Source organism: Passer domesticus, chromosome 11, assembly GCF_036417665.1.
Source record: "Passer domesticus isolate bPasDom1 chromosome 11, bPasDom1.hap1, whole genome shotgun sequence".
NCBI lineage: Eukaryota > Metazoa > Chordata > Aves > Passeriformes > Passeridae > Passer > Passer domesticus.
In genome coordinates this window covers 18,558,955-18,572,745 of record NC_087484.1, presented here as the reverse complement: position 1 = coordinate 18,572,745, position 13,791 = coordinate 18,558,955, and the positions used below count along the sequence as shown (strand labels likewise).

Genomic DNA, 13,791 nt, shown 5'->3' with positions numbered 1-13,791 from the left:
GCACCGCGGGCGTTCCCATCTCTTCTGGGGGCTCCCTTGGCCTGGGGGGCTCAGGCCTGTGTCTGCCTTTCCCCCGCTGCGGGCAGATCTGCTGAGGCCGCCGCATCGTCCCCGCTGGCCTTGGCAAATGGGCCCATCTCTCGCCCTGCCTGGCCCCCCACACGTGTTCCTTGCTCTCTCTTCTCTGCCACCGCTTTTGCTCCCTCTCATTAAAGCCTTTGTGCAGCAGTGCTGGAGAGTCGTGGTCGTTTGTTCTCCTCCTCCCTCACCTACCGCCTGCTCTGCAAGGAAGATCCTTCCCTCTCCTGTGGCAACAGATGGAACCCCAATGATGGGGCACTGGCCAGTGTTGGTAGAGCTCCTGGAATGGATTGCAGAGCAATAGAAAGAAATGGGCAGGGGAAAGAGGAAAAGAAGCCCCAGAGGAATGGAGCAAGAAGGGAGCAGTGGACAGGGGTGGCCATACAAGTAATGCCACACAGAGTAACCTGCTGCTCCTGTGGCAGTGGTCCAACCTGGAAAGGGGGCTGCCCAAAGCATGTAGCCCAGTCTCTGTGTTTGGGTGCATCCAACACAGGATCCAATGGTCCCAGAGCAGCTGGGTGTGCCTGACCCATTTGGAGTGATGGGTGGTCTGCATCTCAGCTGCTGTGTGATTCATCAGGGAACAGGGCCCAAGTGACCCAGCAGCAGAGCAGAGCTGTGGGAGTGTGAGCATGCTGAGGCAAAGCGGGAGGGAACCAAAAGGCTCAGGTCCCACTGAGATTTGAACTCAGATCACTGGATTCAGAGTCCAGAGTGCTCACCATTACACCATGGGACCTCCTGCACAGCTCACCTCTGGCCCCTGTGCTCAGCCTGCCTCAGCCTCATGGCCCCAGCTGAGCCTGCCTGGCTCTCCATTGCCTTCCACATCCAGCGCCAAGTGCAGCCTTCCTGCAGGGCCTCCACACACTCTCTAATCACACCATCCTTCAGGCCAGCACCACAGCTCCTCCTGCAAGCCTGCTCTCGCCTCTCTCACAACGGCCAGACTTGAAATTCGGCAAAATCTTGCTTTTCCCAAATTGCAACAAGCCCTTTCTGACTCGGGCAAACTTGCCTTGGGAATTTACCTTCACGCAGCAGAAGCCCCCTTGCCTTCTCTTCTCCAGCCTAAGCCAGTCCAGCTCCTTAAGGACTATGGAGAGGGAAACATTGCCCCATCTCTACAAAAGCTGAACAAAGACCCTCTGCTGAACCCAGCCAAAGGGCTGTCGTGGCAAGGAGAAAGGACAGGGGACACACCCAGGACGGAGCAATGACTGACTTCCAGTTCCTGTGAGGAAGAGGCTCAATCGCTGCCTATGGTGCAGAGCAAGGATGGCAGAACCCTCTCTGGGAACTCTTCCCTCTCGCAAGGAACTTGACTGCAAGGCATCCCAGGAGGACACAAGCCCAAACGCCTGCTCAGAGCAGGGCTGGAGACAAAGCAGGGAGAAGGCAACTCAGTGCCTGAGCCCCATTGCAACCCCAGCATGATGGCCAGGTGTGGAGAATCACAAAGTTCTCTGCCCACCTGGTTGCAGTGGCTCACCACTCTCTGGGAGTCTCTGTAGGATCCAGAGCAGGCCCTGCAGTCGGCTTTTGCCAAGGCTGACCTGTCTCAAAGGCAGTGTGTGCCTGCTGGGCTGGGAGGTGCCAGGAGTCCTGGGCTGGATCCCGGCTGAGGGGAGCAGGAGCAGCAGCTCAGCTGCTCTGTGGAGGAAGAACTAGCTTAGGGAAGGGACTGCACCCTTCGGGACCAGGAGAGGCCAGGCAGTGTGGAGCCAGGCTGAAGAAAAGCCGGTCTGCCTTGGGCAGGAATGGCTGAGCCCTGCGCCCCTGCTTGGAAGTCAGCTCTGCCAAGCAATGCCCCACAAGGCTGCAGGCAGCAGGTATCGTCTGAAGAGGGCAGATGAAGGCTATGGACAGTGTTGTCCAAGAAGCCAGAGCCAAACAGGCTAAAAGGTGTTGGGTGAGGCTGTGTCAGAGAAAAAAGTGCCTTAGCAGAGGATGGTTTCGATCCATCGACCTCTGGGTTATGGGCCCAGCACGCTCCCGCTGCGCCACTCTGCTCCTCCTCACACCTGCCTGCCATTGCCCTCCCCGCAGCCTGATGCTGACGGACACTGCTGCCCCTCACTCCCTCCCTTCCCCTCTGCTCAGCCTCCCCCTCCCCACTAAATACAGCCCCTGACACATTCAGCTCCCTTCAGCCTGCTCTCCACACCTCCAGGGCCTGCCCTTGCCCTTCTCCCACACCTCACGCACACAGCCCTGCACAGCCCCTTGCCCTTTCACACCCACCCTGCCGCTGCACCTGCTCAACGCAGCCCCGCAGCCAGGCTGCAGCCTCGGGCCTTGCCAGCCCTGAGGACACCTGAAATCCACAGACACCCTCACGCCTGCAGCCCTGCCCAGAAATACAGCTCTGCTCCCAGCAGTGCACCACTGCACTGCCCAACACTTCAGACCTTTGCTGCCCAAGGAGGGACAAGGGTCACCTTTGCTTGGACTTGCCAGCCGAAAGAATTCTCCTCATTTTGCTGTGCAAATTCTGGTGCCTCCGCTCAACTCTGCTCATGCTTACTCTGAAGTAAAAGTTCAGAATTTAGGGCACTTGGTGCCAAAGGAGGTTGTCAAGCTGAGGATCCTTGCCTTTAACACTTGGTGCTGCTGCTGCAGGAGGATGAATGCTAAGCTCTAGAAAACCAGAGCTCCAGGTGCTGCCTGCATTTCTCCTTTCCTTCTTCATTGATGCTGACAAGGTCTGGGAGCTGACAAGGTTCTCTTGCAGAGCTTTCCCCACTGCAAGTGGCTTAGCTGCAGGGCACAGACCTTGCAGCAGCACTACTGGGCTTTTGTTGTCCCCTGGGTGCTGAGCTCCCTTGGCCTGAGAGGAAGGAAGGCCCTTCAGCAGGCAGGCAGGCCAGGCTGCCAGCAGCTCCTCCCTGCAGCTGCCCGCAGCCCAAAAGGGGCGTGTGCCCGTAGTTGGCAGGATTCGAACCTGCGCGGGAAAACCCCAATGGATTTCTAGTCCATCGCCTTCACCACTCGGCCACAACTACCTGCCCTGTGCCCTGCCCTGCGCCCTGCCCATCACACACCCTCTGACACCACACACACCCCCAGCCACCGGGCAACAACGCTCCTCCTAACAACCTCTGCTTGCCATTGCCCAAAAAATCACCCCCAGGCGACCACCCAAACACACAGCTCAGAGTCAAGGAAAGCACCACAAACCTCCTTGGCAACTTTCACTCTCCTGCTTACACCACACTGAAGGCACAACCACATACGACAAGCAACCACAAAAACTAACTAAATCCAAGCAATCAAAACACAAATTAACCAGCAACTACCTACCGCAGTGTCTCTGTGTCCCTCTGTACCTGTATGTGTCTGTCTGTGTCTCTGTGTGTCTGTGACAAAAGGAGCGCAAGTATAAAAAGGCCTTTAGCGGCCTAAAAGCTTGTCAGCACTCACACTCAACTCTATTTTAACTTAACTGCTATCTTACACCTAATTCATATCTTATCCTTAAAATTTGACAGAGGAAAAACACTTAATAGCATTTAACCTAACATACAATTTCAGTGTTATACTTAGGAACTTAGCAAAAGAACAACACTAAGCACCATTTAGGTAAGACTATATCAGTAACTTAACCTTACTGACAGGCCTGACTTACTTAGATCCCCAACTACTTAAACATCTTACGACAGCAATATTTCTCCCAGATTTGCTATACCAAATATATGCACACGTGCTTGCACACAGACATGAAGAGTCGGTACAAGCAATGTACCTGTGAAAAATTCCCCTCAGTGGTCAATGAAACACTCTCTTTGGATGCCTTTGCCTCTCCCAAAGCGGGAAGGCTCAGGCCTCAAGGAGTGAGGGTATCAGCCCGAGACTCATCGTTGTTGGACAATCCTCCAAGTACAGCAACCCTGAGAGTTCACTGGCTGTGAGTGCTGTCCCACTCAGAGGGACATTGCTGGTCACAGCCTGCAGCAGTCCAGGAGAGCTCCAAGGGTCTCATTTTGGGCCACTCTTTATAGGGTTGTAAGAGATGGGCTTTAGTTGTAACAAGGTTTCATCCAGGTCATAGTCTGTGTTGGCAATTTCTTTGAAAGCGTGACAAGGGGAATGTTGTGGCATTCTGAAAACAAAAATATTTTCCAAGACTGCTTAATTTCGAGGGGTATTTTCCATAGGTATATCTAAAACCTAAAAAAAGAGTGAATGTTTGTGTGTGCAAGCGAGACAGAGAATCGCTAATGGTATGAATATTGTCACTATGAAATTAAGTCCTTGCTGCGACTGTGGATCCAGTGCTGCCAAACCCTTTTGCACCCTTTTAATTTTGTATCCATATCCATTGCATACCATCCACTTCTGAATGCACAGTCTCCCTATAAAACATTAAACATTGATTTCAATTCAATATTCTATTTATGCTTCATCCATTTAGTGAGTAACAGAGTGAATTTTGCTGACAAACTCTGTTGAAGCCACACTGCCTATGTCCAGGCATGAAAAGAAGTGCTTTTCTCCTTTCCTGCCCACAATCCTGTACTCACACCATTGACACATCTCAACATCACCAGGAGAAGAGAGAAGATTGATTCTGCTGTGCTTTTGTGAAGAAGCTTTCACAGGAATGAAATGTTACTCAGAATATTGGTAATATCTCTCACGAGGGACAAACTGGCACTGGGCTCTGCAGGGCTGTGATCTCCAGGTTACAGACTCAAGCTCAGTGACTGAGGCTTTGGGGCTCTGGTGTAATTTCTGAGAGTTCTTAGTGCAGCTGCTGGAAGGCTCAGGGCAGCAGCCAGAGCTCACCCAGGCAGAGCAGGTGGTAGGTGAGGGAGGAGGAGAACAAACGACCACGACTCTCCAGCACTGCTGCACAAAGGCTTTAATGAGAGGGAGCAAAAGCGGTGGCAGAGAAGAGAGAGCAAGGAACACGTGTGGGGGGCCAGGCAGGGCGAGAGATGGGCCCATTTGCCAAGGCCAGCGGGGACGATGCGGCGGCCTCAGCAGATCTGCCCGCAGCGGGGGAAAGGCAGACACAGGCCTGAGCCCCCCAGGCCAAGGGAGCCCCCAGAAGAGATGGGAACGCCCGCGGTGCTGAGGGAGCTGCCCACAGCAGCTGACAGAGAGGATCCCACGGCTGTGTTCTGAGGGAAGGAGGTGAGGATGGGGCCCGGCAGGGTCACCAGCACCGGCGAAGCCTCGATGTAGAAGGTGGAGTCAGCGCAGCGGGCGAGGCAGGGCTCACTGCAGCTGCTTGCAAGGGGGGTCGGGCCACAGGGGCCGCAGGGCCGTGGGGGACAGGGTCTGCAGCAAGACATCTCTCGGTGCAGGAGGCAGCGCTGCAACACAGAGCAGGGAGCACCAAGCAGCCTCAGCATCAGTCTGTCTCTCTGTCCCTCAGCTCTCTCCAGGGACACATTTGCTCTTCAAAACACACTCTGTGCCTGCAGCTCCCACCACCCTCCTGGAGCCCTCCGAGTGGCACGGCACGGCAAGGCCGCCCCACTTCAGCAGTAGCACCCAGCACAGTGGCTTTAAGGCCCCTGTGGACAGACTGGTCACAGCCCATCTCCAGAACAGACGTGGCTGTGTGAGACAATGTCCCGGGATGCACTGGCACATTTTGTCCCACCAGGGCAGGTGCAAATTCTGCAGGGCACATCCCCCTGAGGCTGAGCCCCACTGCTCCCCTTCTGCTGGAACAAAGCCCCCTCTTCCCAGCTGTGCCCAGCCAGCAGCATGCAAAGGCTGACGGCCCTCCACCAGTTCTGTGTCAGGGCCAAGCTGAGGCAGCCCCAGCATCAAGCCGGGCAGCCTCCATGGCAGCAGTTCAGCCCACAGGGAGGGATGGAGCGGACTCAGGCTTACCTCGTTCCTGGAGGAAAGGGAGGCCAGAGATGAGGATGCAGAGCCTGCAGCAGCGCAGCCTTTTATGCCGGGTCCCAGAGCCCTGTGGGGCCACAAACATTCCTTGCTTGTGAAACATCCAAACTCCTGGGAGTGGCCACTTGCGAGGCCTCCCTGCTGATCAGGTCCCTGCCTCTGTCATTTTAAATATTGTTCTCCCTCTTTGTACAACCCAAAATTCTGCAATGACTCTTAGAATTACATTGGGATGGAGTGGACTTTAAAAACATCTGGGTCTAGCCCCATGAAACGGCTTTTACAGCTTCTCTAGACAACCTCTTCCAGTTTATCTCCCCACTCAGAGGAAAAGATTACTTCCCAATACCTTAACTTATTATACCTCCTTTCAGTTATGAACTGGTAGCCCTTGACCCTTCCCTCCACATCCCAAGCATGTATCCTTCCCTTTCTTAAATGAATGTCTCCTGGGAGCCTTCTCCTCTCTTTGCTACACAACCCCAACCCTCTCAGCCTGTCCTGGCAGGCTGATGGCTGCAGCTGCCTGGTGCTCTTTGTGGCTCCTCTGGACCCACTGCAGCAGGTCCGTGTGTTTCTAGGGCTGGAGGCAGTACCCCAGGCACGGTGTCACGAGAGCCGAGCAGAGCAGGACAATCCCCTCCCTCGACCTGCCGGCCCCACTGCTCTGGATGCAGCCCAGAATTCGATTGCCTTTTTGCACTGGGCTGCTAGCAGGGAGTTCAGGTTCATGTTCAGCAAATCAACCACCAGAACCTGCAGGTCTCCCTCCACAGGGCTGCTCTCAATCCACTCCAGGCCTAGCCTGTGTCCAGGTTTGGGATTGCCCTGACCTTGGCATTTGACAACCAGAGCACAGGCCTCACCTTGGGAAATTGGGGTCCTCTAGAAAACATGGAATTCAACGCATAGGAAGGTGATCAAAGCCATGCCTAATTGTCTCCCTGAATAACAGATTGACCAATTTTCTCAAACACAAATTGACCCACTTTGCTCACTGTGTCCAGCCCTCACGTCAGCATCTGGATGGCATCTTTGGAGGAGAGGCTGAGGGCAGGGAGCCCAATGCTCATGGCTCCTTCTCCTGGGGCAGGCATCATTTGCCCACTCCCCTAATATCAGTTCAAAGGGATATTGGATCAGTCTCCCACAGCTTGAGGGAATCACTGTGATGTGGAAGAGTTGGGAAAATCCATGAGCTTCAGGCAAACCTGAATCATGCTGATGTGGAAATGAGTGCACCAGGTGCCCTGGACTCAGGCATTCCAGGGATACCAGAGCACATTGCCTCTTTTCTCTGAAACTTTTTGCCTTTGTCAGGGGCATTTCCTGACCTTTCAGGCCTGGTCCCAAACCACCTTGTACGTCCATGTAATCCTCTGCTGCTGCTGCTGCTGCAGCTTTCCAAAAGACATTGGCTTCTGGTTGCTGCTCAAGGGACAAGTGGATGCAGAACAACCCAGGATAATGGAGGCTGGGAGAGGCCTCTGGAAGTCCTCTGCTCCTACTCTGAGAAGAACAAACTTCCCAGCTGCCTCCGTAAACTGAGGATCTTGTCCCATTGTCCTCTGAACACTGCCACTGTCAGACAGGTCCCTGTCTCCTGGGCAGCAATTCCAGGGATGCCTTGCACCCCAAGGAGGACACCAGGAGATGGAAAGGGCTCCTCCAGATGAGCGTCCCAGGTCCTCAGTGGGGAGGACCAGCAGGAGACGACACTGAGGCTGCCCGCACTGAGGAGCAAGGCATGGAGGGGAGCACAGAGCTGCTGTCTCCAAAACCTCCTGGTGGTTCTGGAGAGAATGAAGCCAAATTCTCCTGACAGGAGCACTGTAGAAGGGCAAGAGGCAGAAGTCACAACTTGCATGAAAGAAAATCCCAGGACTGTTTGGGGTAGGACAAGGACAAAGCCAGCAAGAGCTGTACAAGGGATAGTGACTTCTTCTGTCAGCAGTCAGTGCTTAGAAGGCAGCAGGACAAGGCCCAGAGCCTGCTGAGGAACTGGGACAGTATGATGTGCCCAGAGCAGTTGGTAGGGGCACAAGAGCTCCAGAGCTCCATGCAGACCTTCTGGGGTTGATGTGGGGTACTCTGAGTCACTGCAGCCCTTCTGCAGCCAACAAAAGACCATGCCATGGGAGACAGCAAATGCAGGAGATTGCAGACAAGCACCAGGTGATCCCCCACTGGGAATACAAGGTGGGGAAATATCCTTCATGGCAGCAGAACATTGAGGATATGAGCTCTGTTATCCCTTGAGCGCCTGAGTCTGTGGCACCCAGTCCACTGAAGTCCACACTGGGTGACTCAGGTTTGCCTGCAGCTCAGGGATTTTCCCAGCTCTTCCACATCACCATGACACGCACTCTGGTGCTCCGGGAGACTGATCCAGTGTCCCTTTGAAATGTAAAATGCATGGATGGAATGGGAATCCCCATCCCAGACCCAGAAAAAACAGCCATTAGCTCCCTACCCTCAGCCTTTCCCCCAAAGCCACCAGCCAGGTCTCTGGCCTGTGGGATGAGCACGCTGAGTAAAGCAGGTCAGTGTGGCTCTGGGTCTGTTTCAGGGAAGGATGCAGCATCTCTTTGATCACAAAACCAGGCCATGGCACGGCCTGTGACAGTAAGCAAGTTGCCCATGGCTGTCACTCAGGCCTGCAGGGGACATCCTTTCAGCTGAACATGGACTTGCCTTGCCACTGAGCTTTGCCACCTCCCTGCACACTTGGGTCTCTTTCCCACTATGGGGTTGTGCAGTGTTGACTTGGTGCCTCAAGTGACCCCCAGTCTTCTGTGGGTCTCTGTGAGCCTTGGAAGAAATGGCTCTCAGGATTAGCCTGAGTGCCTTCAGGGAAACCTCCTGAGAGATGACCTGAGGTGTCACTTAATGGCTGAATTTAACCGGAACTAGAGCCAAATTAATCATCAAGAACCAGTGACAGAAGCTTATAGACATGGCAAAAATTCATTGCAACTCCCCTTATTCACGGGCTTGGAAACTCCACATGAAGTGTCCTTAGAAAGCTGGGACACACATTAACCATTTCCACGTTGGATGTTGCAAAACCATTGAAAAATGCCTGAGATGACAGAGGCAGGGACTTGATCAGCAGGGAGGCCTCGCAAGTGGCCACTCCCAGGAGTTTGGATGTTTCACAAGCAAGGAATGTTTGTGGCCCCACAGGGCTCTGGGACCCGGCATAAAAGGCTGCGCTGCTGCAGGCTCTGCATCCTCATCTCTGGCCTCCCTTTCCTCCAGGAACGAGGTAAGCCTGAGTCCGCTCCATCCCTCCCTGTGGGCTGAACTGCTGCCATGGAGGCTGCCCGGCTTGATGCTGGGGCTGCCTCAGCTTGGCCCTGACACAGAACTGGTGGAGGGCCGTCAGCCTTTGCATGCTGCTGGCTGGGCACAGCTGGGAAGAGGGGGCTTTGTTCCAGCAGAAGGGGAGCAGTGGGGCTCAGCCTCAGGGGGATGTGCCCTGCAGAATTTGCACCTGCCCTGGTGGGACAAAATGTGCCAGTGCATCCCGGGACATTGTCTCACACAGCCACGTCTGTTCTGGAGATGGGCTGTGACCAGTCTGTCCACAGGGGCCTTAAAGCCACTGTGCTGGGTGCTACTGCTGAAGTGGGGCGGCCTTGCCGTGCCGTGCCACTCGGAGGGCTCCAGGAGGGTGGTGGGAGCTGCAGGCACAGAGTGTGTTTTGAAGAGCAAATGTGTCCCTGGAGAGAGCTGAGGGACAGAGAGACAGACTGATGCTGAGGCTGCTTGGTGCTCCCTGCTCTGTGTTGCAGCGCTGCCTCCTGCACCGAGAGATGTCTTGCTGCAGACCCTGTCCCCCACGGCCCTGCGGCCCCTGTGGCCCGACCCCCCTTGCAAGCAGCTGCAGTGAGCCCAGCCTCGCCCGCTGCGCTGACTCCACCTTCTACATCGAGGCTTCGCCGGTGCTGGTGACCCTGCCGGGCCCCATCCTCACCTCCTTCCCTCAGAACACAGCCGTGGGATCCTCTCTGTCAGCTGCTGTGGGCAGCTCCCTCAGCACCGCGGGCGTTCCCATCTCTTCTGGGGGCTCCCTTGGCCTGGGGGGCTCAGGCCTGTGTCTGCCTTTCCCCCGCTGCGGGCAGATCTGCTGAGGCCGCCGCATCGTCCCCGCTGGCCTTGGCAAATGGGCCCATCTCTCGCCCTGCCTGGCCCCCCACACGTGTTCCTTGCTCTCTCTTCTCTGCCACCGCTTTTGCTCCCTCTCATTAAAGCCTTTGTGCAGCAGTGCTGGAGAGTCGTGGTCGTTTGTTCTCCTCCTCCCTCACCTACCGCCTGCTCTGCCTGGGTGAGCTCTGGCTGCTGCCCTGAGCCTTCCAGCAGCTGCACTAAGAACTCTCAGAAATTACACCAGAGCACCAAAGCCTCAGTCACTGAGCTTGCGTCTGTAACCTGGAGATCACAGCCCTGCAGAGCCCAGTGCCAGTTTGTCCCTCGTGAGAGATATTACCAATGTTCTGAGTAACATTTCATTCTTGTCAAAGCTTCTTCACAAAAGCACAGCAGAATCAATCTTCTCTCTTCTCCTGGTGGTGTTGGGATGTGTCAATGGTGCGAGTAGAGGATTGTGGGCAGGAAAGGGAAAAGAACTTCTTTTCATGCCTGGACATAGGCAGTGTGGCTTCAACAGAGTTTGACTGCAAAGTTCAGTCTGTTACTCAGTAATTGGATGAAGCATAAATAGAATATTGAATTGAAATCAATGTTTAATGCTTTATAGGGAGACTGTGCATTCAGAAGTGGATGGTATGCAATGGATATGGATACAAAATTAAAAGGGTGCAAAAGGGTTTGGCAGCACTGGATCCACAGTCACAGCAAGGACTTAATTTCACAGTGACAATATTCATACCATTAGTGATTCTCTGTCTCACTTGCACACACAAACATTTGCTCTTTATTTAGGTTTTAAATACACCTATGGAAAACACCCCTCGAAAATAAACCATCTTGGAAAATATTTTTTTTTTCTGAATGCCACAACATTCCCATTGTCACACTTTCAAAGAAAGTTCCAACACAAACTGTGGCCTGGATGAAATCTTGTTAGGACTAAAGCCCACTCTATTACAAGCCTATAAATGAGACACCACCCTATAAAGTGGCCCAAAATGAGACCCTTGGAGCTCTCCTGGGCTGCAGCAGGCTGTGACCAGCAATGTCCCTCTGAGTGGGACAGCACTCACAGCCAGTGAACTCTCAGGGTTGCTGTACTTGGAGGATTGTCCAACAACGATGAGTCTCGGGCTGATACCCTCACTCCTTGAGGCTGACCCTTCCCGCTTTGGGAGAGGCAAAGGCATCCAAAGAGAGTGTTTCATTGACCACTGAGGGGAATTTTTCACAGGTACATTGCTTGTACCGACTCTTCATGTCTGTGTGCAAGCACGTGTGCATATATTTGGTATAGCAAATCTGGGAGAAATATTGCTGTCGTAAGATGTTTAAGTATTTGGGGATCTAAGTAAGTCAGGCCTGTCAGTAAGGTTAAGTTACTGATATAGTCTTACCTAAATGGTGCTTAGTGTTGTTCTTTGGCTAAGTTCCTAAGTATAACTTTGAAGTTGTATGTTAGGTTAAATGCTATTAAGAGTTTTTCCTCTGTCAGATTTTAAGGGTAAGATATTAGTTCGGTGTAAGGCAGGAGTTAAGTTAAAATAGAGTTGAGTGTGAGTGCTGGCAAGCTTTTAGGCCGCTAAAGGCCTTTTTATACTTGCGCTCCTTTTGTCACAGACACACAGACAGACACAGACAGACACATACAGGTACAGAGGGACACAGAGACACTGCGGTAGGTAGTTGCTGGTTAATTTGTGTTTTGATTGCTTGGATTTAGTTAGTTTTTGTGGTTGCTTGTCGTATGTGGTTGTGCCTTCAGTGTGGTGTAAGCAGGAGAGTGAAAGTTGCCAAGGAGGTTTGTGGTGCTTTCCTTGACTCTGAGCTGTGTGTTTGGGTGGTCGCCTGGGGGTGATTTTTTGGGCAATGGCAAGCAGAGGTTGTTAGGAGGAGCGTTGTTGCCCGGTGGCTGGGGGTGTGTGTGGTGTCAGAGGGTGTGTGATGGGCAGGGCGCAGGGCAGGGCACAGGGCAGGTAGTTGTGGCCGAGTGGTGAAGGCGATGGACTAGAAATCCATTGGGGTTTCCCCGCGCAGGTTCGAATCCTGCCAACTACGGGCACACGCCCCTTTTGGGCTGCGGGCAGCTGCAGGGAGGAGCTGCTGGCAGCCTGGCCTGCCTGCCTGCTGAAGGGCCTTCCTTCCTCTCAGGCCAAGGGAGCTCAGCACCCAGGGGACAACAAAAGCCCAGTAGTGCTGCTGCAAGGTCTGTGCCCTGCAGCTAAGCCACTTGCAGTGGGGAAAGAGAACCTTGTCAGCTCCCAGACCTTGTCAGCATCAATGAAGAAGGAAAGGAGAAATGCAGACACACAGCACCTGCATGCGAGCATTTCATCCTCCTGCAGCAGCAGCACCAAGTGTTAAAGGCAAGGATGCTCAGCTTGGCAACCTGCTTTAGTGCTAAGTGTCCAGAACTTTTACTTCAGAGTAAGCACGCGGACCACTGACCTGAGGCACCAGAATTTGCACAGCAAAATGAGGAGAATTCTTTCTGCTGGCAAGTCCAAGCAACAGCAACCCGTGTCCCTCCTTGGACAGCAAGGTCTGAAGTGTTGGGCAGTGCAGTGGTGCACTGCTGGGAGCAGAGCTGTATTTCTGGGCAGGGCTGCAGGCGTGAGGGTGTCTGTGGATTTCAGGTGTCCTCAGGGCTGGCAAGGCCCGAGGCTGCAGCCTGGCTGCGGGGCTGCATTGAGCAGGTGCAGCGGCAGGGTGGGTGTGAAAGGGCAAGGGGCTGTGCAGGGCTGTGTGCGTGAGGTGTGGGAGAAGGGCAAGGGCAGGCCCTGGAGGTGTGGAGAGCAGGCTGAAGGGAGCTGAATGTGTCAGGGGCTGTATTTAGTGGGGAGGGGGAGGCTGAGCAGAGGGGAAGGGAGGGAGTGAGGGGCAGCAGTGTCCGTCAGCATCAGGCTGCGGGGAGGGCAATGGCAGGCAGGTGTGAGGAGGAGCAGAGTGGCGCAGCGGGAGCGTGCTGGGCCCATAACCCAGAGGTCGATGGATCGAAACCATCCTCTGCTAAGGCACTTTTTTCTCTGACACAGCCTCACCCAACACCTTTTAGCCTGCTTGGCTCTGGCTTCTTGGGTAACAACAGCCATAGCCTTCCTCTTCCCTCTACAACTGCTTCCTACATTTACTAGAAATATTAAAATTTGTGTAACATCACCAGGCCTCTCCTGAACCCGAATGGCAGAGGGTCTTCCCTGCACAAGTTCTTCTCCCACAGAGCAGTTGAGCTGCTGCTCCTGCTCCCCTCAGCCAGGATCCAGCCCAGGACCCTGGCACCTCCCAGCCCAGCAGGCACACACTGCCTTTGAGACAGGTCAGCCTTGGCAAAAGCCGACTGCAGGGCCTGCTCTGGATCCTACAGAGACTCCCAGAGAGTGGTGAGCCACTGCAACCAGGTGGGCAGAGAACTTTGTTATTCTCCACACCTGGGCATCAGGCTGGGGTTGCAATGGGGCTCAAGCACAGTTTCCTTCTCCTTGCTTTGTCTCCAGCCCTGCTTTGAGCAGGCATTTGGGCTTGTGTCCTCCTGGGATGCCTTGCAGTCAAGTTCCTTGCGAGAGGGAAGAGTTCCCAGAGAGGGTTCTGCCATCCTTGCTCTGCACCATAGGCAGCGATTGAGCCTCTTCCTCACAGGAACTGGAAGTCAGTCATTGCTCCGTCCTGGGTGTGTCCCCTGTCCTTTCT

At 54.2% G+C, this 13,791-nt stretch overlaps 5 non-coding genes across 5 annotated transcripts; 2 read left to right on the top strand and 3 right to left on the bottom strand.

Annotated features, from left to right (window-relative positions):
* Positions 1-751: 751 nt before the first annotated feature.
* TRNAQ-CUG (transfer RNA glutamine (anticodon CUG)) lies at positions 752-823 on the bottom strand. Its single transcript has one exon. It is a non-coding gene; the product is annotated as a tRNA-Gln (tRNA).
* Positions 824-2,025: 1,202 nt separating this feature from the next.
* On the bottom strand, positions 2,026-2,097 carry TRNAM-CAU (transfer RNA methionine (anticodon CAU)). Its single transcript has one exon. It is a non-coding gene; the product is annotated as a tRNA-Met (tRNA).
* A 910-nt stretch (positions 2,098-3,007) lies between these two features.
* TRNAS-AGA (transfer RNA serine (anticodon AGA)) lies at positions 3,008-3,089 on the bottom strand. Its single transcript has one exon. It is a non-coding gene; the product is annotated as a tRNA-Ser (tRNA).
* An 8,991-nt stretch (positions 3,090-12,080) lies between these two features.
* On the top strand, positions 12,081-12,162 carry TRNAS-AGA (transfer RNA serine (anticodon AGA)). The gene has a single exon. It is a non-coding gene; the product is annotated as a tRNA-Ser (tRNA).
* An 882-nt stretch (positions 12,163-13,044) lies between these two features.
* TRNAM-CAU (transfer RNA methionine (anticodon CAU)) lies at positions 13,045-13,116 on the top strand. The gene has a single exon. It is a non-coding gene; the product is annotated as a tRNA-Met (tRNA).
* The last annotated feature ends 675 nt before the right edge of the window (positions 13,117-13,791 follow it).